Raw genomic sequence first — 25,974 nt, 5'->3', positions numbered from 1 at the left:
CGCATAAAGCTGCCTTTGCTTGAATCCAACACGTTCTCTTGAACGGAATTGTGATAGTTTGCGATCACATCATTCTTCATGTTCTTAAAAGTGACCCTGTCCATGACCTTGTCAACGTCCACATCAGAAATAATCTTTCCAACAAACTTGCTGATCTTCATGACCACCGATCTCAGATCCTAGTTGGTGACAGAGAGGAAAAGAGACAGAAAGATGTATTTTTAAGGAAATAATGTGCTTTTTTATTAGACTACAAGCTTGTTAAAAGTGGCCAATGGCTTGCTTATTTAGAGTGCATATAAGCCACATAAGACCACCTGTTGGCACATACTGCAATTTGGAGTTCTTGCAGTGAACAAGTGCCTGAGATGGACAATTAAAGACTATGTTTGGGTTTTGACCTGACATGACCCTCTTAGACTTTTGCTTACCATTTTCATTTCCTCGTAGCTCACAAACAGGATATCATATTTGTCTTTGTTGTTAAACCAACCTTCTATATGATCAAACCAGTTTCCCCCTAAGACTGAAGGAAAACATAAATGAACACCTCAAACATTGTCACAATAATCATTCAAAAGTTTATAATATTATGCTAGTGTCTGAATACATGTAGGTTTTCTCCACTTACTTTTACCGCTCAGAAAGTTTTCCAGCATTTCATCAAGGTTGTCGGCAGTCTCCAAAGCGTTAAGCACTTGGGAGAAGTGAAAGTATGACACCAGAATATCTTTAGGGTTCCTCGTAACATAAATAATCTAGTGTTGAAACATACACATACACAACTCAATTTCATTTTTGCTCTTCATATTCCATGTCAGATATTAGATGTTTTCTATTGTTTTTTTTTTTACTTTCAATAAGGCTCAGTGCCAACCAAAGCCATCTTTATTTCCTCCTTACTTTCTGAGCTTACAATGTTGCACCTACTTTGGCTCTGTTGCTCTGTAGACCCAGGGGAACCATGTGCTGTGGCAGATGGGATCAGAACAATCTGGGAGACTCCCTTGTGTCAATTTTATGAGCCGGTCGGAGGTACTCCAGCCAGGGCACACGAAAATGTGTAGGCTTCTCCCGGATGGTCATTCTCATGAAGAATGGAGACAATGTACTGCATCCAAATTGTACCTGACATGTTGATTATAGGGTGATGTTAAATACAGACACAAAAATGATGCAATACAAATTTTCCACTACATTATGATTGCTAGGACAATTTTGTAATGGCAACTGATATGTGATGTTTTTATATTTTTTTAGTTATTATTGTTTAACTTTTAGATAGGAACTCATATGCCTGGTTAAAAGGCATACATTTTGCGTGGGTATTTCTGATGTGTTTTGTATTAGTCCTTTTTGACAATCAAAAAAAAAAGCAACAAAAACAGCCTTACCCGATTTGGGAAATGTCATTATGAAGAGGTCACCATCTTTTATGTGAAAACTCTTCAAACTGTCCAAGTACTCAAGTGCCTCAGGCAGGGGCGCAGGAGATATTTTGAAAGTGAGGGGGACCAAATTGTGAACACAAACCCATAGTGAAATCAGATTTCCAGTCTCCAGATATCGGATCGCCACCTCTGGCCCACTTTCGACCATCATATTTTAAACTTGCCAGAATATTAAGATAATACCATTGATTGTTTTCAAAATATTGTTTGATTAAAATTGTCAAAACTGTGAGATGAGCACAACACCAGATCTGCCCTCAGACCAGCTTCTTGCTATGTGCTATGTGCAATTACTACTATTTTTTTTAGATTTATTTTACACTACTTGGGCCAATGGTAGAATACTCTAAAAGCAACATGATGTTGATATTTTATGAAGCCATGAATGAATCATCATGCCTATGATCCAAACATAGACTACATGATCAAATAGCCTAGTTAGGCCTACAGTACCTAAATTGTCTGGTATAAACCAAATCAACTCTCCACTACGTGTCTGCAGTTAATATTTATGCAATGTTAGAACATGTTGGCTTAACAAGTTACCAGTCCAGAACACACAGAAAATTGCAACAGAAAGTTGCCTTTATAATCAACTATTTGTTCCAACAGCATTTAAACAAAGCATTTATAAAATTGAAAAAAAAAAATATTACATAAGAAGTAAAATAAAATACTGTTACTGTAGTAATTGTACCACATTATCCCAAGCTTCAAAGAGCTCCCCATGTCTGTGACAGCCAGACGTGACACTAAATTCTCAGCTTGTTTATACCCCACACTGAACGCGTAAGAAAGGCCCATCACTCTGGGGTGTGGTCGCCTACTCTCTGGGATTTATGCACCAAGGTAACTGAAGTATCCAATTTGTGTCTTGAAATTATGTTTGAAATAAATGTCTTAGAACAAAAACTTTAGGTAGGCCTATATACTTGTATTTAATAGTTAGGCTAGTGAAAACGAGTTGATCAGTAGACTAGTTGAGTTTGTTATCAATAAACATAACAGCTAATGTCATGTTGAGCAGGAGATAGGCTACCATAAATCCTCAAATTATGCCCGGGATTGATTCTATTTATAGCCGGACACAGGGCTCGAATTATCTTTTTGTCTTTAAGGGGGTCTCTCTATCTCATAAAAAGTTGACACACCCCGCGCATAGCCTAACAAGGCGATACAATGAAATAGCCTAGGCGCAAGTGGCGCTTTTGCGCAGTACAGTATATGCGCACGGTAGGCCTAGGCTTTACCTTGACACACACATACAACAGACATAGATTTTTCATAGAAATTGATTACTTTTAATTAATTTCAACATATTATTGATTATAATAGTCCATATCTCATTTCAATTTCACAATACAAAGAAATAGACTAAACGATTTAGTCTGTGCCATTCTCAATTTCACAACGTAACTCATTTAAACCAGACCACCGTCTCAGATAGGCTATCCTCAGTGTCAAACACAATAATGCATGTAGTGTAACTTATACACAGGGGAAAAAGCACTAACTGGCAGAAATGAATAAAGCCAGCCAAACTATGTTCTAGTAGGCTAATGTGTTGAACCGTGGAAAATTAATAGACAAACAATTTTGGAGTTTGCACTGAGATATTGTCGGGTAGCCATTGAATATTCCGACATCAGAGATTGCTAACAGGTGTTTCAAAATAGCTGGGAACTTTCCGGAGCTCTGAATGGCAGAGGATAGCTAGATCATCAGACAACACAATCATTGTAGGCTGCATTATGGGCCATAATGTATGGCTTTGTCAATCAACATAGAATAGGTGAAGCGCAAGTTCAAAAGCAAACAGAACTTTTCAGCACGTATCAAACCACGTAGGCTAGCCCAATGAACGCCTATGCAAATAGACAAAACACTCACATCAAAGCAAGGTGACTTCTTCAGATTTGCGAGTGCTGTCAAATCGATACGGTTTGCTCATATAGTCTAGTGGTGTGGTGGTGAAGTGTCATGCTGCGTTCAAGAGCGTAGTGTAGGTCTACGTCCCGTAGTAGCCTATATTTTAATTTAACGTCTTTAATGGTAAGAGATCGCACAGGGATAGATAATGAGCGGTTGTTTAAGATTAAATTACAATGCCAGACACCTTCAGATATGAGAGACCCCCTCAGGTTTTTGACTTTGTTGCTTTCATGGGAGCTAGTCGTCACTAGCACTCTCCAACACACGTTCTCAAGCTCATTGTCTTGCCGCCCCTTTCGAGCTAATTGCCAGAGGCTGAAGCCTACTACATTTAATAAAAAGTAGCCTACTAAATCATGAATAATTAAACAATAACTCAATTTAGGCTACTTGGCTACGCAAAAAGGTTTCTATTACAGCACAACCCCTATTCAATGAATGGCTGCCTTGTCTCGCAATAAACAGCGGTGGAAATCCCGACACTTTTTCAACTGCATGAAACATAACAGTGAACCATCAAATATCTCCCAGAGTTCAGTGCCCATCAGTCCCAACATTTAGCAATATAATCAAACAGTCCAAAAGTAAATTAGATCCCAAACCAAACCGAAAATGTTATGCTTTTGATGGCCTACCAGTATGCCGCTCCAAACGAAAAGCATCTCTAATGATGGTTGTTAGACAAACTGGCTTCAGATATCCAACAGAGTGAATATGAGATTGTGCAGTCTTACAGTACTGTAGATGGCTGTGGTTAGTGATGTGATGCTGTTAATGGGGGGTTTTACATAGTTAGCGCAAACCCTATAGGTTATTATTTATTTAGCCTATATAAGGCTTTTTTTCCTTATCAAAAGTGAGGGGGACGATGGCCGTCTCTTCAGCACTGCGTGGGACACATCCCCCACGTCCTCCGTGCCTCCTGCGCCCCTGGCCTCAGGTATGCCATTTTCAAAGTGTTGCAAGGCGAAAACTGCACCCTTGTACAAGAGCAAGGATTCCCCAAGAAGTGTGTAGTCTTTCTGTGCCATCACACTTTGGTCAAACTCGCTGAAACCCTGTTTCCATCCAAAAGATATTTCGCATGAATATGATGTGGCGCATCAAACATTCAGTAGGCCTACGACACACGTGATGACAAAATAAATCGCTGTAACCTTTGGACAAAAGCGGCTGCAAAATACCATAAAACAACCTTGGTTTTTTTCACGCTGCGTTAATTCGCTTGGCAGAGGTGGTTTACCGAGAGTTAAAAAATGATGTAAACATTAACTACAACCTGACGACCAAAGTGATACAAGCCAACAACTCCACAACCCCTGACTACTATAGCGCGGGAATGATGCCAAAAACCTCCCTTCCTACCGGTGGATCCATCAAACGTCATGTCAAATGCCTTTGGTTTTGTTTTTGGTGCATTTTGTCTGTTTGTCTAAAATCTAAGACAGTAGAAAATTATGTTTAAAGACTTGTCTTTAAACATAATTTTTTACTGTCTTAGATTTTAGTTTCACATTGCAAGTAACGCTTAACATGACCAATAGGGCTACAAACTGTGGTTAACTAGTGTAGATAGCATATTGCGAGTAGTTGTGAACCATAGGAACTTTAATCGTAGCCTATAGCCAAATTGAAATAAATGTGAATTTATGATAAGCCTGTCAGTTCGACTGGCAACCCACAGATGGATAAGCAGGTTCCCCCCGAGCAGTCTGCATTGCTATACTGAGGGCTTCTCTGTCTGCTGATGTTTTGTCAAAGTCCAGGCGGTCCACATATAGCCTTCATGCCATTTCAGCTGAAAACACTTTTCATTTGTTAGCCTACTTAATAAACGTATCTTTATTAGTGTCAACATTACAGTATTTAGGCTATGTTAATCTCAAGCCACTTTAAGAAATGGCCGTAGGCCTACATTTACAGTACAGCACAGCAAAATCTATTCAAATTGCAGTCCTAGGGATATTGTCCATATCGTTGTTAAACTTAGCCTATAGGCTAGGATACATAATCACATATTTGGAGATGATTTGAAGTGGGCTCATATGCTTCCATAACGTATTGATGTAAAAAAGAGAAAATGTGGTAAGGGTTTAGGGAGTGAGGTTTAGGGGGGTGAGTGTAACAGATGCCAGCTAGCTTAGCTGTGCTTGTGAAACGTTGGTAACCTCACTCCCTGACGGCTTAAGAGTGCTGCTGGCATGCGAGCCAGTAGCCTGGGCTATTGGCTCAATTGTTAGCGCGCTCGCCTCCCGATCTGAGGTGCTGCTGTTCGCGGGTTCGAGTTCGGGCGTGTGCAGGGCTAAATCGCGCAGGTTCAACACAACGCAGGTTACACCTATCCCATTTCAATTAGGCAGCACTACACCACCACGAACAAGCTGTTTTTGCGTTTAGTCCTACAACTTTTAAGACGTGACGTTTCTTTGGCATTTAGCTTCACCATCACGTCAAGTTACGTTACGTATGCGCAATGCTCATCTAGGCTATGGATTTAAGTGGATTAAAGGCAGCAAAAGTGGGATATAGTGCAACTGCTTCCCCAAAACAATTCCTTCATAACTGTGTATTTAATCGTTTGATATGTGGATAACTTTCAGTGGACTAAACAAAAGGTAAAGATTTTGTTATCACAAGGCTAGCTGGTTATATGGCGAAGCATATAGCCAACTTTGTTTGCAGCAGTGAAGCCGAGTTTGTTGTTAACATTGTTGGTAACTGTCAGGGAATTTAACCCCAACATACAAGAACCACAACACGTAGTATGGCTTTGCCCACAAACTCTGGTACCAAGAGGAGAGCCTGCTAATGTAAGGAAGAATTCCTCACACCATCAGTCTCTGCAGCCCAAAAGCTGTGTCTTTTATTGTACAGATGCACAGAAAATAGGAAGCAAGACTTAGCGACTTTATTGTGACATACTCTTATCTCACCCACACACACACACACACAGACAGGGTGCAGTTCCTGTCTGTTTGGGTGCACACTTAACTTGTACTCTCTGTTCTTAGAACTCAGCACAACAACATTTAACTTGAACTCTCTGTTCTTAGAACTCAGGACAACAATATTTCTGCTTACAGCTTACACAAATGGTTATAAAATGATAATAATTTCCTTACAGTAACGTTAACGTTTCTTCAGTTAGGAGCAGTAGCCTACTGTTTTTTTATGTTGCATTAATTTTCATTGGCAAAAGCTAGCCTAATATATAATATAAAATGAGAACCTATATAGATTTGAGGGAGCTGCAGCTGTTAGCATCAGCACGGTCATATTAACACAGCAGGCACTAGCCCAGTGAAGGATCGTGTAAACCCCATCTCCAGAAACCAGTTTAAAACCAAGCTTGCGCTGATGATGCATGATCACTGATCAAATTGCTATTTTCTGACAGGATGAGCACTACCATGCAGGTTGTGTGAATCTCAAGCTCTTTAGCCTAGCATCTTAATGCTGTATTCACAGCACGGTGAATGACAAACGGTGACAAAATGCTGTTGTTTATGAGTTCATAGCCTGGTTATTTATCAAGGACTATATCACGTTTGATATGTTATTATGATCACTCGCATCGCATTACCATGGGGTTACTGTGTAGTTAATGCTACGGTTAACTTAACATGCCCACCATTACACTGGAGAGATGTTAGAAAACTTTTAAGGTAGTTTGCTCATTATCTCAGATCAGTGAAGAACAACCAGAGAAAACGTTGGGGAGAAAACTAAAACAAGTTAATGTTAGACTTAGACTAGCTGTGTTACAGTTTCTCGTTGCAAAATTAAAATCTCATGCGCTTTTGTAGGCACGCAGTCTCAAAAACACTGTTTACAGCTCTTGAGTCACGTACTAGGTCATTTTTTTTATAACGATAATTTAGATAGGCCTAGGCTACACTTATGGGGTGGGTGCTAGTGTTTTCTAAGAATCTCCCGTCTTGGTTTTGTACAGAAATTAATATTAAGTGACACATACGTAAAAGGGAGAAACAAGCTTCCGATATTTAGCAGGCTATGGTCTGGAATTTAATTTAATAGCCTATTGTTGTAATGGTAGGATAACTACACAGTTTACACAATAATTACACTGTTGATTATAAATATTGTATATCAATGCATTTATTGTCTGTGAATTACCCAAAATTGTGGCTCTGTATCTCATTGAACAGTAGCTTATTTAATGCATTCTAATTTCTGATCTATTCTTTATAGATCAGTTATTCTAATCCATTGTCAATTACTTCCTGGAACTTTTTGAAGTTTACATGAACCACGTGACCTTAACGAATTTTGAACACCCATTGTCGCAACTCTACCAGAGAGCGTTAAAGCGGAATGCTAGTAGCTAGTAATGAAGGATCTTTGACTCTACCATAGGACCCTTTCAAGAGAGTTCCATAGAGCTGCACAGTCCCGCCCACAGCCAAAATGCGGTTAGGTGCCGGATGTAAGATTCCCATTCATTTGTCCCATTGACATTTGGAAAAATCCGTACCTAAAGAGTTTTACAGCATGTCTTAGGCTAACCAGCTACGGCATAACTCATAAGCATACAACATATAATTTCGAGTGAAAAAACGAAGAGAAAATCCAAAAAAAGTCAAAGGTACAAGACTGTGTACTAGGGCTGTAACGATTTACGATTCGAAACCGAAATCGCGACATTCATATCCACGATACTGTGTCGCGGTGTGAAAAGGCAGAATCGCGACACACCCTTTCTAGTGTTTCACGCAGTGCTTTGCAGCTTATGCGGCTGCAAAAGCAACCCACAACTCCCGCTTTACTTATCGGTAGCCTACGTTGTCCAAAAACAAATAAATAAATAAATAAATAATTATTTAATACCTCGCCTTGCTTTCATTGTAGACTACTGTGCAACTTTACCAAACAGTAGAAGTAAACCCCCTCTCCTTGCCCCGCTCTCTCTCGCGCTCCCTCCCTCTCAGTCTCCCTCCCTCTCCTGCTCAATGAACACGCTGACTTAAATAAAACATTCACAATCGTAAAAGCAAGGACGCATAGACGACTAGCTAAATTACTATTTTAATCCGCTTAGCATCATTAGCATGCTGCACATATTTGTTTAAAACTCTTGCATTGAAGTTGACTGATCATCTCAATACCAACGTTTCCCAAAAGGGCCTGTCCCAAGGAGAACAAGTATTACTTTAAGTATTACTTAAACACACATGGGGAAACTGAACAGTCCAATCAGTAGACTATGATAGGCTAAGCTATATGCTACTTTGTTTACAATATTTCCAGGCTTCAACCAGACAGCTGAATTAAAGAGGTAGAGTTGTAATAAAAAATAGTAGGCCTAGGCTATAGGCTAATCTGCATAAAGTGTGCTGTCATAAATATGTCATTCAGAAAAATATTTTTATATCAGGATATAAAATAAAAGATATATTATATTGTAATCCTCTGGTGTTCTAAGGGAGGTTATTAAAATGTTATTTAATAAAATGCCCCCCCCCCCCCCCCCAAAAAAAAAACAAAAAAAAAAAATCGAGATTCATATCGAACCGTGCGTCAAAAATCGTGATACAAACCGAATCGTGAGGTTGGTGTATCGTTACAGCCCTACTGTGTACATATTTTAATTTCCAAGCGAAAGAACTACTCATCCCATACATCCCTCACTGAATAATATAGGCAAAATAGGCGCGATTTATTTTGCCATTTCCAACCAGCGACAGCACGCGAACCCTTTCCTCCAAACAGTGATTTTTATATAGTGAATGTGCAGTTAATAGCAGTTATTTCAGGAGTAATCGTGTAAATAATAGTGTTTTGATATTGAATTTTATATTTATCATCGTGTATTTTATATCGTGTGTCTGTGAAAGCGGTTAATGTTAACGGCAGGGCTTTGTAACGTTACCTAACTCATCCTATGCTGTCATCACTGCTCAGTCGGGCTGATGCATGGACTGGTGCATGGTCTGCTCTTGGACCACCATATTCAGTTTATTAATTTGCCGTGAATTATTACACAAAATGTTCATTAAATGCACGAAGTATTCCTAGGTTAATGATTGATGTGAATCATACAGTATGAAGGCTACAGTAGCCTAGCTAATGTTAACTAGTACTGCTAGCAGCATTAACGTTACCAACCTCCCTGCTTAACTCACCACAACTTTGTAGGTCTTGTCCCTCATGCTGGCCCTTACAAAACCCACAAACTGACTCTCGGACACACAACAGTCAATAATGTGACCCGATTTAAAGCTTTCACCCCTTTGGACACTTACTAAAACATAATATATTTCATACCCAGACATCCCAAGTCTCCCGGAAGATAGTGGCTCCCTGACGCCCGCAAATTAGATAAAATCTCCCGGAATCTAGAGCGAGCGATCAAGAGCGCGCATGCGAGAGGGAGACCTAAAATCGCGTGTGCATCTGAGTGTAGCGCGCACACGACAGGGGAGAGAGAGAGGGGTGGTGGTGCGTGTGTCTGAGCGCATCCAAGACAGAGAGCATCCTGATCAGTTCAGTGTATCTAGGAACAGGAGAGTCACGAAAGAGTCAGTGCCCCCAAAAAAGGAATATGTAAGACCCATTTTAAAGTGTACCCTTGTTTATAAGAGTAAAAAATAATGATAGGCCTAATCTTGCATGCTGCACTGTTTGTAACAGTGTTAGCATTGCCCATGGTGGGTTAAATGATTGCAAAAACATGTTGAGGTGAGTTTAACTAGTGTCAATTCATGTGCATATTATTCAGGCCTATACTAGATGGCTTAGTTGCCAAGGCTACATGAAAAGACCAAACTGCAAGATCTACATATTTTATTTTCACAATTAGGCTACTATCTATAGGCCTTCCTTATTTGGTGTACTGACTAGACATTATTGAACAAAAATATGAATCTCTATTTCAGTATAAGTAGGCTAAAGTTGTTTTTAGTATTGTTATTTATTAATTTTTATTTATTTTTTATTTTTTTTAATATATTTTTATTTTTTTGGGGGGGGGCTTCGTGATACCTCCCTGAAATGACTTTTTGCAGGTTGGGATGTCTGCATACCTGTGTTGCAGCATGTAGGCTAATGTTAGCTGCATTATGTAAGTTAATGACATACAATGTCGGAAATGCTAAAGGTTAGCCTGTCGGCTACCTGAAAAGTTTAAGTGTTTAAACTAACATTTACAGTGGTCTATTTGATAGTGTATTGGCCCTGACTAAGTTCGTGTGATGTATAAACCCCCAACCTTGTTGATAAAAGTACCAATATTCGTCAAGAAAGTTTTTAATCACATTAATATTTTCGCCATAGGCAGTAAAAGACTCCATCTTTGTCAATATTTTTCGCTGAGAAAGTTTCAAACTATGACCATAACGGCCTTTCCACCAATCAGAGGCATCACTGTGGGATTGTGGGATTGTTCAGGATTGTGGGTAATGAAGTACTTATCCAAGAGATCGCGAATAAAAGGCATTTATCTCAAAACAAGGTTAGTGCCCCATGAACTCTTGGTGTCTATAGGAGCATATACAATCGCTTAGTACAGCCGTAGCTGGTTTTAAGTCTACCACGTGCAGTTAAGTTTTTATGGCTTATACCGCAATTGTCAATGGAGAAATTGCATTGAATTTTTTCATCCGGCATCGGCTGTGGGCGGGACTGTGCAGCTCTATAATCAGCATCATAGTTGGCCCCACAAGACTTCCTTTTTAACATTCCATATGTTATCTTAATAGACCTCTCCGGAATAAGTCCCGCCTCCGTATCCAACTTCCGGGCGTCAATTGTCTATGGGAAATAACATGGCGTTTCGAAATATCATACCGGTAAAACATCTGTAGGTAGCGAAGTAGAAAAAGCTGGTGGCCAGATTGGCCTACACACTTCTGCCATCTAGTTTCCACTGGATTTTTTGATTGTCGGTGCCGTTTAAGTAGTATACTACAGACTATACTACTTAAACGGCACCGAAAAAAAAAAAATCCAGTGGAAACTAGATGGCAGAAGTGTGTAGGCCAATCTGCCCAGCAGCTTTTTCTACTTTGTCACCTACAGCAGCGGTCCCCAACCACCGGGCCACGGCCGACATTCCTAACCGGGCTGTAGCCTACGACAAGAGTTTAAAAAAAAATGCATGCAAACTAAATAAAATCAATTTAATTCGCAATAATGTCACATTCGCAATAATACCCACTGACGATGGTGAGCCAGATACCTCAAAGAAAAAGAAGGGGTCATTCAATACGAAATATGACGAGTCATATTTAAAATATGGTTTCGCAGAGACCGGTGACTCGCATGCACCAAGTCCTTTATGTGTGGTATTTGGCGATAAGTTGTCAAACGAAGCAATGAAACCATCAAAGCTAATTCGACATCTAGAGTCCAAGCATCCTACACTCAAAGACAAACCCCTTGAGTTCTTTGAGCGTAAGAAACGCGAACAAGAAGGACAAAAAACTAGTGCGTAAAGCAACCACATCGATGAACGTGGCTGCGCTAAAAGCCTCATTGTGGCTAGTCGGATTGCTAAATCTAAGAAGCCCTTTAGTATTGGGGAAGAGTTAATTCTGCCTGCTGGTAAAGACATGTGCAATGAACTCCTGGAGGCTGCAGCTAAAAAAATAGCTAGGGTGAATGGGTCACCGTGGTACGCTATCCAAGTTGGTTGGTTGCAGGTCACTGGCCAGAGTGTTTGAGTTGCGAGAGCCGCTGCAGAGATTTCTTACAGAAAAAAAGTCACCGTTAGCTGCATATTTTAGTGATGAGGGCTGGGTGTCAAAACTCGCTTACCTGTGTGACATATTCGGGTTGCTTAATGACCTCAACCTGTCACTGCAGGGGAGAATGACGACTGTCTTTAAACTGGCAGATAAAGTCGTTGCATTTAAAGCCAAGCTTGATTTGTGGGTACGACGAGTGGATCGGGGTGTAGCCTATTTGATATGTTCCAAACAGTAGTGGGGGTTTTGGGAGAGACTGAGGCAGGGCCCTTTCTCTCGCAGCTGGTGCGCGATCACCTTGTTGCGCTTGAGTTTGAGCGTTACTTCCCATCCTCCAAAGATCCATGGCAAACCAATGAGTGGGTCCGCAACCCATTTGTCAATATCCCGAATAGTCCTAACTTGTCAACGCAGGAGGAAGAGCAGTTGATCGAAATTGCAAATGACGGTGTCCTTAAGAGTGTGTAGGCTATGAGGAAACCTCTCTGGCGGGTTTTTGGCAGAAATTTTGGCCAAAGCAGAATATCCCGAGATAGCCGTAAAAGCGCTGAAAACGTTGCTACCATTTCCCACCACGTATCTATGCGAGGCCAGGTTTTCGGCAATGACTGCAACTAAGACCAAATTGCGCAATCGACTGGACATTTCAAACACACTGAGGGTGTCACTGTCTTCCATCACCCCCATATTGTTCAATTTTCACTTCTTCTAGTTTTTCACATTTTTAAGAGTTTGTTACCTTCACTGTTCATACATAACTGGAGCTAGTTCTTTTCAAGTAATGCATGCACAACACGGAACACGGAACTTATTCTGGAGAGGTCTATGCAGAGGAAGTAGATTGGGGCCCAAATAGAACGTTCAAGCATTGTTTTTGTTTTTATTCACCTTATTCCGCACGCAAACATGGGGGCGCTAGCTTTGCCCACATTGTCTCCGAACTTCCGATTGAGCAGTACATCCATTGCGATACATTGAGATAGCAGAGCTCTATCGAGATGACTGGCATATATTATGGATTTTGGTGACTTAAGACATTTCTGTTATACAGCTTTCCTATCTGAAGTTAGGAAAAAACTGACTTTGGAACGGCTGTTCTGTAAGTTAGCCTCTCTGCCGTGTTATCCCAATGAAGCTAACTAGATGTAGCTAGCCGACCGGAAGTTTAAAGACAACGTGGAATTTTTAAAAATGGGCGGGGCTGAATAAGGTTGAAAGGGTCTCTGGGTAGGTCTATGGGTGCATTCAGAGCACCTCGGAATGACAAGGACCGCCCCCATGGCTACTTTGTTTTTCGACAGCAAGTGTTCAAGTGCTTTGCCATCGAATGTGTGACAAACACGGATGCCACAACAAAGGTTGAAACATACACTCACTAATCCTAAACAAACAACTGTATTTGCTTAAAATATAGTGTAAGATGCTCGTGAAAGAAAGATATGCAGCTTTTCAAGTGATAAAAAGGGCAAATTCCCAAGTTCACATTAAAACTGTTGGACATGAAAGGCCACATGGACTACAAACAAACTACAACATGACGACAAAAGTGATGACGAGCCCCTAACTGGGCAACTCTGTTAGCAAAAGTCAGACCTCTGACTCACACATTAAGTGACGTGAATGACGCGGAATGATGATGTTTTCACTCGGAGAAAGGTTTTTCCGAAGCCCATGAACGCTATGTATTTTAATGCAGCTGTCAATTGACAAGCGCGCCGGTATTATCGCTGTAGGCTATTTATTTATTTGTACAAAATTTAACGTGATGGTAGGCCTATGTTGTTCAATAGGCTAGCCGTTCTAACAACAGCAATAACAACAGCAATACAGGACGTTCTAACAACAGAGCCCTAGAGTCACCCACTGTCAGAAACATACCGGTCAACTTTTTTCCAGCTGTCTTCCTGTTTTAATATTTTCCCGTAAAATATCCCATATAGGGCTGTCAAAATAACTGATTAATTTGGATTAATTAATTTGAGAAAAAATTAGTGCAGATTAATCGATTCCGTATGACCTTTGACCCCGAGGCGTTCTAGGGTGCGTTTCCCGTACAACTACGGAGGTTAGCTTTTTACTAACGTGGTACGATGCATCGTTCAACTAACCAACATGCAAGTTACGACTGTTCCCCAAAGCCGTCGTACTTACATAGTACTTTGTTAGTTTGAACCATGTTGGTTTCAACCAACATAGTTCAGACTACAATGGTTGCAGATGTGTTCGGAGAATGTCGGGCTCTGTCGGTTAGAGCCGAACGCATGAAGTCACGTAAAAGTAATGAAATTTGACATTGCATGACGTTTCCTGGGCCCAGCAGTTATAATATCAATAATAATAATAATAATAATAATGATAATACTTATTACAACAATAGGCAGTAATTTCAATAGGCCCTAGGCTATGTATGCTTTTAAAATATATATATATATATATTAGGCTATTAATAATAATAGGCATAATAATGATCATTTTAATAATAACGTCACAGTCTATTGAACGTAGCCTACTAATTAGCCTAATCAGTGAAGCATAAATCGCCAACCGAGCAAATGTGAACAAATAAGTTACCCATTTAATGAAACACACCGAATAGCCTATAGGCTAAATACTGGCCAATATTTTCATTTGTTGTAGCGTGACAAGGTGGCGTGAAAGGATAGACCTCTGCATTTCGGATATTGTAGTCGTGGGTTCGAGCCTAGATAATGATCAATTAATAATGGTGTTGGAATCTTGGATAGGCTCAATCACTAAATATTCCGCTGATCGTTTAGAACCTGTAGTCCTAGTTTTAACTACTGATTGGAGACCATATGCTTACTAGCCTAGGCTTAGGATAAATGTATATTATGTTCTATGAAAATTGCCATGGTTAGATTAGATTCAACTTTATTGTCATTGTGCAGAGCACAAGTACAAATACAACCAAATACAGTTTGCATCTAACCAGAAGTGCCAAAAAGGCAGAAAAGTGCAATGTGATATATAAAGTATAGACAGGTGGTGCATAGACAGGACAATAAATATAGTGCAGTGACAGTAGTATACAGTTGGTTTGCAGAAGGTGGTTTACAGTAATATAAATGAAATATAAATATGTGCAGTATCTTATCAGTTACCTTACAGTAAGAGCAGAATAAATATGGATATGTAATATGAACAATGTTGAACATGTTGTTATGTAAGTGCTTTGGGTTTCACTCTGTTCTAAAAGCGCTATATAAATGAATACTTTACTTTATGATTGCCCTTCATTTCACTGGAAGTTTTTCATGCCTTTATGCAGCATTTTTCCAATGTTGCCCTTGTTATGTGTTTTCACTGTGACACTGAAAATTGAATACTGTTACCACACACAAGTATTTCATGATATTTTAAATGCACAGATACAGTTTTTTTACCATTACTTTTCATCCATTGTAGTTATGAAGTTGTGTGTTGAATCACAACCACAAAATGACAGTTCACATAGCACAAATGTTTCAATGCTCAAATGGTTGAAGGATCTGCGCCAGCTGTACCAATACACACACACACACACACACACACAGTGTTACTGTAGGTGCTGCTGAGATAGTAGCAAAGTCTATACTGTTCAAATGCATGTCTATATTCCCTGAGTGCACTGACATTTCAAGACCTACTTTATTCCATCAACCCCCTATGATAATACAAGCATGTCAACTGCTCCATCTAGGAGCCCAACAGCGAGGCAGAGGTGCGGTACAACAACGCCCATAGCCGGACCCGCGTTGTTGTGGAGAGGGCCCTGGGCATGTGGAAAGGTGTGTGAGCAAATCCTCTGGTGGCCTGAAGCTCCATCCTGCAAAGGCGTGCAGTGTAGTTTTGGTGGCGGCGCTTCTGCAACATGGCCCTTCAGGATCACATCCCACTGCCGACTGATGAGGAACTGTTAGTGGAGGATGTGGAAGAGGTCATTCCAGTGGCTGCTGCACACCTTCCTGCTGGCCTGGAAGCACACTGGGAAATAGTTGCACATATGTTTGGCCCCTAAACACCCAAACCCCACAATTCCCTGCCACATTACCTGTTTTTTCCCCTTTTGTTTATGTTTTTTACATTTCTTTTAGTTTGGTGGGGGTGAGGGGGTAATGTAATTAACTTTCCCACCATCACTTTCTCCCCATGACACACACACACACACACACACATGTTCCCTATGAGCCATGACATCAAAATACATACACAGATTGAAAGGTCACAAAGCAAAGGCAACTTACCATTTTTCCGCCTCCCATGACAGGCCTACCCATACCTGGGCCATGAAGGACAAGTTAAATCAGTGAAAATCATGTCACATTTTGACACTGACCACAGCACTCTGCATGCTCACTTAAGTCCCAGAGGTCTTAAAGTTCTCCAAGCAAGAGGCTACTCAACTTCACAGCAGCATTCTCCAATGTCATTGTACCAACATAATTCAGCTATGTGTTCAAATATCAAGATCATATAATAACTGAGAGTAGCCTAACTTATACACCCGCTAAACATAGCTTGTGATCAGACAAGATACAACACAAACCCCACTCCACAGGCATAGGCTACTCACCTCACACCCATCGACTCAGTCTTGAACCCCTGACCTCTCTAATGTAAAGCACACACGCTACAGTCTCTGCCACAGCACAGTCACTTCACCACATCATAATGGGCTGTAGAGTCCATACCGTTAGCTATGTGTATGATTAGCAGATGCTTCATCCAAACACACTTAACATACGACTACAATGTAACGTTATCCTTTTATAACAATTACAATGCTAGCCTCACATAACAATACCGTTGGCATTCAAAAGCTTTATCACCAGATAACTTAACAGGTGTTCGAAAGAATCTGTGCTGACACATTAGCATTAGGCTACATGTAAATTCACGAATAATAACAACAAAGATGATTGCGGTCACCATAACACTTCACCACAGGCCGCTCTGTTGTAGGCTAACTCCACAACACTTCACTTTCCACTGTACCACATAACGTTGTCCAGTAATTTGCAATTGTAGCTTCCAGCAATGCTATGGTATGGTATCCCACAGCAATGTTATGGGATCGTTTAATGGCTACATCTCAGATCTGTCCTCTGCGTGTTCCGTCATCAGGGTTACGTCGTCTACTATGGTTCTTACTACTTACTACAGGTCGAGAGGTGTAGCTGTAACTACACAACTTTACGATAGTGGTTGCGAACGTTAGTTGCTACTATGGTTTTGGGAAACACTGACGCAGTGACACGATGCATCGTACTATGTAAGTTCCACCACTATAGTTCACACAGAGCCCGTCTACGGAGAGCCTTGCCACTCCGTATTAAAGGAACACGCCACCCAATGTCAGTAGTAATATATGTTCTTACCTTAACTTTCACGAGTTGAGTCATACCTCTCCCGTGTCCGTACATGCACTCAAACGCTCTGGTGCGCGGCTGGACTGTGTTAGCATGTTGCTATGCTAGCGGGCTTTGACGGCAACTAAGCGTAGAAGTAATCAAAAACATCCACGTTTTACCGACTTAAATACAGTTGCACGAGTAGTTGATAGAAATGCTACGGCCACGCAACGTGAAACGTGGCGATTTTCCAAGCGAATAAACCGGAGAACTACAATGTGTGGCGCAATAGCACTTGGGAGTACTTCGACCTAGCGTAGTAGTATTGTTAACACCTACATAGGTGCCAACTCTCACGCATTGGCCGTGAGACACACGCATTTGATTAGTTTCACACGCTCACACGCCACACCCCCGATTTCTCACGCTGAAGTGTCAACCCGGTCGGTCAGATGCCTGAAAAATGAGTTTAGCCTATCTATAGATCTACCTGTTGAGCCACGATTATGCTTTCAGAGACGGTGAGAGGGTTCAAGAGCACGCCCTGTCTGTGGAATTTTCTAAATTTTCTCTCATTTGCGATGCTACATCAGAAGCCATCCCAGGCGCATCCCCCCCCCCCCCGCATTTCCCCGGCTTCAGGTATGCTTTGAGTATTATTGAGTATTTTTCACGCTGAAGTGTCAACCTGGTAGGTCAAATACCTGGCAGATGAGGTTCAACTACACACATCATGTGAACGTGCGGAATCTAAGCTTTCCAATGATATTAGCGCCAAGTTGCTGTGATAAATGGTTCGCGAGAGAATTAACATTGAACCGACGTGCAATTTAGGCTAATCATATTTGCATTTACCCATTACTCTCGGTTTAATATTTCACTAACCCTTCACACAACACGTGGAAAACCCTATTTCACAATAAACAGCAAACCTACCGAATACGAGGATATAAAGCATGCCTCTGTGCAATAAGTGGTTCCTGAGTAATCCGGTTTTGAAATTGCAACACATTTCTACATAGCCTCATTGGGGCGAAATTATAATGTATTCTAATGTTAACTATTTGTCAGTAGGCCTACATACATTTTTGTAAATTGCTCAGCCAGATTATCCCACTATCATGGTTCTTATATTGTCAGGTTCCAGCCAATCCCATTACAGATAAATGAATATATTTATATTGGCATGCTTCATAGTGACATTAATGCAAAAATATGAAGAAAATCAAATAATGAGACACAAATATTGATATAAAGCCTGACATAAGCCATATGCAACCATTCACATCATGCAGATATGGGTACATCCTGAAAAAGGAATAGCATGTAGGCTATAGGCTATGGCCATTACAATGACCAATATATTATCTTAAATAAACTAGCTGAATAACACAGGTGACCACTTCTGCATAATTTCATGGAGTGCTGAAATGTACACACATTTCTGAACTGTGAAATGTAGCATATGTTTTTGTGGTTGTGAACTTATTGCAATATCACCATAACTATTCCACCTGTGTGTGCATGGTTATAATTCTGAAGTGCAAAATAGCTTAGGCTACAGCACAAATATTTCCATAAAAATAAGCAAGTCTGACCTCTGAATTTATTTTGAAAGTGCATCTGATTGATGCAAAATATACAAACATTTCTTAAATTCTTACAAAACACCCACCCACTCTTTAAAATTGTTAGTTTGGACCCCCCACCCCCACTTTTGCCGTGCGAAATACCAGTGCTGTTTTCAGCATCTGTTTAGTGCTTCATTGTCATTTTCATTGGATTCTCCCATTTTCGCGTAAATCGCTCATAAACTTTTTTTTTTTTTGTTACACGCATTCTCCCATTCCGCTTCTGTCACACACACAGTGACAAGCGCCAAATCCCCCGCAGTGTTGAAGAGATCAGTCGTCCCCCTCACTTTTGATAAGGTAAAAAGCCTTATAGGTATGCCAAATAAATAATAACCTATAGGTTTACGCTAGGCTATGTAAAACTCCCCATTAACAGCATCACGTCACTAACCACAGCTAAGACTGCACAATCTCTATTCACTCTGTTGGATATCTGAAGCCAGTTTGTCTACTTAGATACTGTAAATCCTCAAATTATGGCCGGGGTCTTAAGACAAAGTACAGGCCTTTAGGGGCAGGATTGTATTCGAGACAGCCCTTTATTTCTTATGCGAGTTTTATTTTGAGACATGCGTTTCTTGGAGCGGCATACTGGTAGGCCTTCTAAAGCATGACATTTTTGGTTTAGTTTGATATTTAATTTTTTACTTTTGGACTGTTTGATTATATTGTTAAATGTTGGGACTGATGGGCACTGAAATCTGGGGAGGTATTTGATGATCACTATTACGTTCCATGTGTCGGGATTTCAAACAAACCATCCGCTTTCAAACGTTCATTGAACGTCCGCGGTGCTGTAATGGAAACCTTATTGCGTAGCCAAGTAGCCTATTGAGTTATTTTTAAATTATACATGATTTACTTTTTATTAATTTCGTAGGCTGGCTTTATTTTGTTATATAGAAGTATCTAAATAACCTGTTAAAATGTACCAGAATTCAGGAAATTGCATCTAGTCCAAAAAAAAATTTCTGGGGGAGGACCCCCATACCCCCGGCTGAAATGTCCCACCCACTTTCACAATGCCTCCGACGCCCATGGCCCTAGTAGTAGGCTAGATCCCTTTGATACCAATGTTCATATAACTCTGGGACCCTGGTCCCAGGGATGGATTACTGCACGGGCCTTCCGGGCCCAGACCCAGGGGCCCAAGGTGTCAGGGGGCCCTGAAGCCCAAGCCTTTGCATGGAATCATTGCCTCAAATATCAACACATCAGGATGTAGGCTATGAATCTGATTGAATTTAGTATTGCCCATCCCCAAAATGCACCAGAATACAGGAAATCACATTAAACTAATTAAAAAAATTCTGGGGGAGTACCCCCAAACCCCCCTTCCACATATACGACAATTAGTGGGGAGCCCTTAATACATCTGGGCCCAAGGGCCCGAAAGCTCATAATCCGTCCATGCCTGGTCCCTACACCTGAGAACCACTGATGTGCGTTTTTTTTACTGTACGGTATAATGCTGAATGAGCCAAACAAAAATTTACGCAGCAAAATTTTGGTTGGCCCCACCAAATCTCACTCCAAGGTTTTTTGAAAAGTTGGCAGCCCTGCACCTAATTGTAGATCCTATCCACCACAGAGTTTAGAATCCATGCTGGATCGACCCTCAGCCTCTCCCTCCCCTCTGAGCGAGAGAGAGGCACACACACTAGAGATGCGCTGATGGGCTATTATTTCAACCATAACTGCATAGCAAAACTTATCATCCATCAGCCATCCATCAACACCAAAGTTTTTTGACCAATTTTCGAAACGGCACCCGCCCACCATCCGCTGATTGATTTAATGTAGGCTATATGGGTGATGCAGCGCTGCTGACGTGAGGCTAGAAAGCCCTTGCCTGTTCTAGGAAGACTGATCCAATGCAGCAAATATATTAAAAGGCTAAAGTCGTACATTGGCTATGTTGTAGCCTATCCCCAGAATATCAGCAGCAAACTCAGTCTCTGTCTCGCAAAACAGTCTCCAAATAAAACGCACATCGGCCTGTTGCCTATACTGCCAGCTTGTGACAATATATCGTCCAAAATGCTTGATTGCATTGCATTCTCCACATTTTTAGCTACATATTCATGTACCACATCAGCATTGTTGTTCAGTGAATCTTTTGTAAATTGCTTTGAAATGAATTGCGCTGTCTGTCTGAAAAAGACGTGCTTGTGCAGTCAAAATGAATGGGAGTCTTCAGAACAGGCTTTCAGTCACCCTGACATAACAGTGTGTAAAGTAGCCTATAATGTGAATGACTTGTTATTTTATCAAGGATAAAGTACAATAGGCATTAATTAGTAGGCCAGGAGCATGTTGAAATTATGTGGCAAATTGCGTTTTTTATTACAATGATAAAATTGTAAAAGGACGTGACCGAAGCTGAGGCAAGCCAGGCAATAGGCCTATAGGCCCGACGGTAATTGTAAAGCAATTTACAAAAGATTCACTGAACAAAAATGCTGATGTGGTACATGAAAATGTAGCTAAAAATGTGGAGAATGCAATGCAATCAAGCATTTTGGACGATATATTTTCACAAGCTGGCAGAAAAGGCAACAGGCCGATGTGCGTTTTATTTGGAGACTGTTTTGCGAGACAGAGACTGAGTTTGCTGCTGATATTCTGGGGATAGCCAATGTACGACTTTAGCCTTTTAATATATTTTCTGCATTGGATCAGTCTTCCTAGAACAGGCAAGGGCTTTCTAGCCTCACGTCAGCAGCGCTGCATCACCCATATAGCCTACATTAAAACAACCAGCGGATGGTGGGCGGGTGCCGTTTCGAAAATTGGTCAAAAAACTTTGGTGTTGATGGATGGCTGATGGATGATAAGTTTTGCTATGCAGTTATGGTTGAAATAATAGCCCATCAGCGCATCTCTAGTGTGTGTGCCTCTCTCTCGCTCAGAGGGGAGGGAGAGGCTGAGGGTCGATCCAGCATGGATTCTAAACTCTGTGGTGGATAGGATCTACAATTAGGTGTTAACAATACTACTACGCTAGGTCGAAGTACTCCCAAGTGCTATTGCGCCACACATTGTAGTTCTCCGGTTTATTCGCTTGGAAAATCGCCACGTTTCACGTTGCGTGGCCGTAGCATTTCTATCAACTACTCGTGCAACTGTATTTAAGTCGGTAAAACGTGGATGTTTTTGATTACTTCTACGCTTAGTTGCCGTCAAAGCCCGCTAGCATAGCAACATGCTAACACAGTCCAGCCGCGCACCAGAGCGTTTGAGTGCACGTACGGACACGGGAGAGGTATGACTCAACTCGTGAAAGTTAAGGTAAGAACATATATTACTACTGACATTGGGTGGCGTGTTCCTTTAAGTCCCATTGTACCGAATTTTGGATGCAGTTCCACCAGAGTTCCACTGGGGGCGATCGCCATGAGTGCAGAATGAATGGGAGTCAATGGAGCTAGACGGCTAAATTTGTCTCTTTCACCTGATTGTCGTTGACAAATCTCAGATTTGATTGTAGTTTGTATAACTTCAACATGGGTTATAGGTCAAAAGTTGAATGAACGAGTACTTATGTCCTTTTGATTTCTTACAGGTTGGGTCGTTGTTGCACATAACACGCTAGCATTGTGCTAATGAATGACATCATTGACACATTTGAAAGGCTTTTTAGAACAATTAAGTGACTTTAAAAAATATAATACTCAACCAAGTGTATTTGCTTTGCCTCCCGTTTCGAATACAATACTCAAATTACTTGAAAAAAAATTATATCCCGAGAAAAGTGGATTTTGAGGGGTACAGCTCCATAGACCTCCATGCATTCTGCACTCGTGGACGAGCGCCCTCATGTGGAACCACAGAAGGAACTGCAACCAGTTCAGAAACCGGAAGTTTTCCGAGAGTGGCAGTTCTCTAGCCTAGAAATCTAGACGCACCCTAGCGGCGGCAAATTAATTTGCTCAGCTTGTACGTCTAGTATCGAACCATAGGAATTTCTATTGGCTTAACACCGTGGATGACGGCCAATCACAGCGCTCTATTTCGTAAGAGAGTCTTAAGGCGGGCTTAACAGGATAACGACATCCTGCGACGGTGAACAACAAGTAAGGTGGCTATGGCAAACGAAGAGCGGTTGTTTCAATCGGCGTTGGCGTCAACTTTGGAGGAGTTGGACTTGTGCTTTTCTTTGAAAGTAGATCAACACAATGCACTTAAGTCATTCCTTTCGAAGAAGGATGTATTTGCCGTTTTGCCGACCGGATACGGATATGGTCGTAGCGCTGGCCTATTGCATGCCTAGGCAGTTTGAAAGACAATTCTCTGCCCGCCCCTTGGATTACGCGAGGTGAATGATTCGATGCCAGACTATACATGTCAATGATATAGGATGGCTCACCAGGCTAGCAGTTCTCCCCTTATTAGACATTAGGGGAGTTCGACTTGCGGCAGATCTGTGCAGATCTGACTTGATGTGATGCATGCTGGGTTGAACACAATGCATACTGGGATGGACGCAATGCATACTGGTTAGAAATTCTGTCCGACTTCTGTCAGCCGGGGAGGGACTTACCACCGTGACACCATGTCACATGGCCTTAAAATATCGCGGGAGTCTTAGCCTGCAGACAGATCTTGCAGTTGCCTTCCACGAGCTGCACGAGCTGAAACACGCCCTCATGACATCAGTTCAAAGACGTGATAGGGCCATTTGGGAGGAATGTCCTCATGACGATTATGACTAGAGGCTCATGCTGCTTCCTTATGTTGGAATATGCGAAAATAAACAGAAATCGAAGGGATACCTTCTTATACGTGATTTCTGCAACAATGGTAGGCTAGCCTACTGAAAACGTTTGGATAATCTGTTATTTTCTGCTGTTGGCTAAATAGATAGACACACATATAGGGAAAACACTTGATATTGAATTTATGTGCTACAATGCAGGCCTGTTAACTGTATGACAACAGTGGTTTATTTAAACTACATAATAAGAATTTATTTCGTCAGTCATCATGCTCATTTTAATGAGTAAGAATGAAAGTTCTGCTGTGTTTATTGCAAACAACATTCCGCGATATCTCCCGCGATGTCTCCCGCGAGTCACGTCAGGCAGACTGTAGCCTTTCTGTCCGGGATGAGCTGCCCTCTGTTGTAGCTCCTCCCGGCTAGGCTCTGAAGATCACGTTTACGTAGTAAGCCAGACCAAGTCAGACTCAGCCGAAGTCAAACAAGCCTATTCTCTGGTTCACACCAGACATCCCAAGTCTCACGGAAGTTCCGGGAGTCTCCAGCATATTGATAACGGCTCCCTGATGCGCGCAAATTAGATAAAATCTCCCGGAATCTAGAGCGAGCGAGCGAGCAAGAGCGCGCACACGGGACCGAAACTTCAAATCGCGTGTAGGCTACATCTGACTGTAGCGCGCATACGACGGGGATGGAGAGAGAGAGAGAGAGGTAGTGCGTGTGTGCCTGTTCAAGACTAAGAGCATCCTGATTGGCCTGTTTCAGTTCAGTTCAGTAGGAACAGGAGCGTCATGGCAGAGGCAGAGTGCCCCCCAAATAGGAACATTTAAGACCCATTTCACATCAGACTACACGAAGTGTACCCTTGTCCCATAAGAGTTCAAAATAACGATAGTCTTACATGCTGCACTGTTTGTAACAGTGACTTTAGCATTGCCCATGGCGGGTTAAATGATTGCAAAAGACATGTTGAGGCGAGTTTAACAAGTGTCATTTCATGCATATTATTCAGGACTAGCCTATAGATGGCTATTTGCTAACTAGGCCTTCCTTATTTGGTGTGCTGAGTAGAGAAAATTAATTAACAAACATAGGCTATACATCACTATTTCAGTATTTGAGAAGGCTAAAGTATTGTTTTATATATTTATTTATTTATTTTCTTTTCTTTTTTTTTTTTTTTTGGGGGGGGGGGGGGGGGGGGGGTACCTCCCTGAAATTACTTTTTGCAGGTTGAGACGTCTGTCACACTATCGTTTTGGGGAACAGTTGTGTCGTACTTACATAGTTGCAACCATGTTAGTTGCTACCGTAGTTAGCAACGATGCTTTTGGGAAACGCACTCCTAGTCAGTAAAAATTAGACTGTAAAATGAAGGAGAGAAAAGAAAACGTGCTGCCTGGATCATTGATTGGAACATTTACTTTTAAAAAATGGCCTGATGGTGTTGATAAAAAATAAAGTGTTGAAAATAAAGTCCTCTACAATGTCTGCAGCAAGGAATTTGCATATCACCGGAGTTCATCAATTCTATAGACTTCGCACATCAATGCAAAGAAATAATTATTGACATTGAGGGGAGTGTTAATTTATTTTCATTGTGTCCCCCAGGTTATATCTGTGGCCTGAAATGCCTTGTATGTGAAAAAAAAACCTTCTTCCCGAAGCACTTTTGAATTTATTTCCTCAGCATATTAGGTCATATCATAGATTATTATGGCAATTATTTGAACAGTAAAAATAATAATAAAAGATTGTTTGAACTTTAATGTCACTAATACTGATTAATCAATGATTCATTTGAATTTAAATATTTAAAATACTTTCACAGCAAAAATTATATATGCGATTAATTTAGATTAATTAATCACAGAGTATGTAATTAATTACATTAATTTTTTTAATCGATTGACAGCCCTAATCCCATATTTTATTACTCTCATTAGCCCCATTGGACTTGTCCGTCTATGTACTGTTGTCCTTTTGCTACCCCGCCCGATGCCGAAGCACCACAATTGAAAAAGCTGTTGGTAGCATCGGCTAACTAGCGCCAGATTTTGGAGTGCAGGGGACAAGCCGAGATGGGCTTTGAGACATACGTTCACACTCGGTATCATGTTTCAATACACTTTAGGTCAATATCACACCGGAATTCTCCTTTAAAGTGATCAGAACAGTGTG

General features: G+C 41.1%; 2 long non-coding RNA genes across 2 annotated transcripts; both read right to left on the bottom strand.

The window, feature by feature from the left end:
- LOC143112460 (uncharacterized) lies at nt 1-1,247 on the bottom strand. Its single transcript, XR_012984756.1, has 4 exons — nt 931-1,247; nt 632-697; nt 432-526; nt 1-179 (listed from the first exon to the last, which is right to left on the bottom strand). It is a non-coding gene; the product is annotated as an uncharacterized LOC143112460 (long non-coding RNA).
- A 14,770-nt stretch (nt 1,248-16,017) lies between these two features.
- On the bottom strand, nt 16,018-25,140 carry LOC143112499 (uncharacterized). The gene is made up of 3 exons (XR_012984769.1): nt 25,078-25,140; nt 16,333-16,367; nt 16,018-16,061 (listed from the first exon to the last, which is right to left on the bottom strand). It is a non-coding gene; the product is annotated as an uncharacterized LOC143112499 (long non-coding RNA).
- Nucleotides 25,141-25,974: the final 834 nt, after the last annotated feature.

Source organism: Alosa pseudoharengus, unplaced genomic scaffold (assembly GCF_046254945.1).
Source record: "Alosa pseudoharengus isolate Yale_2024_CS ecotype anadromous, Long Island Sound unplaced genomic scaffold, YU_APseudo_1.1 YU_APseudo_1.1_scf_8, whole genome shotgun sequence".
Classification (NCBI taxonomy): domain Eukaryota; kingdom Metazoa; phylum Chordata; class Actinopteri; order Clupeiformes; family Clupeidae; genus Alosa; species Alosa pseudoharengus.
Note: the sequence above shows the minus strand (reverse complement) of the source record. Positions and strands in the feature narration are given on the sequence as shown.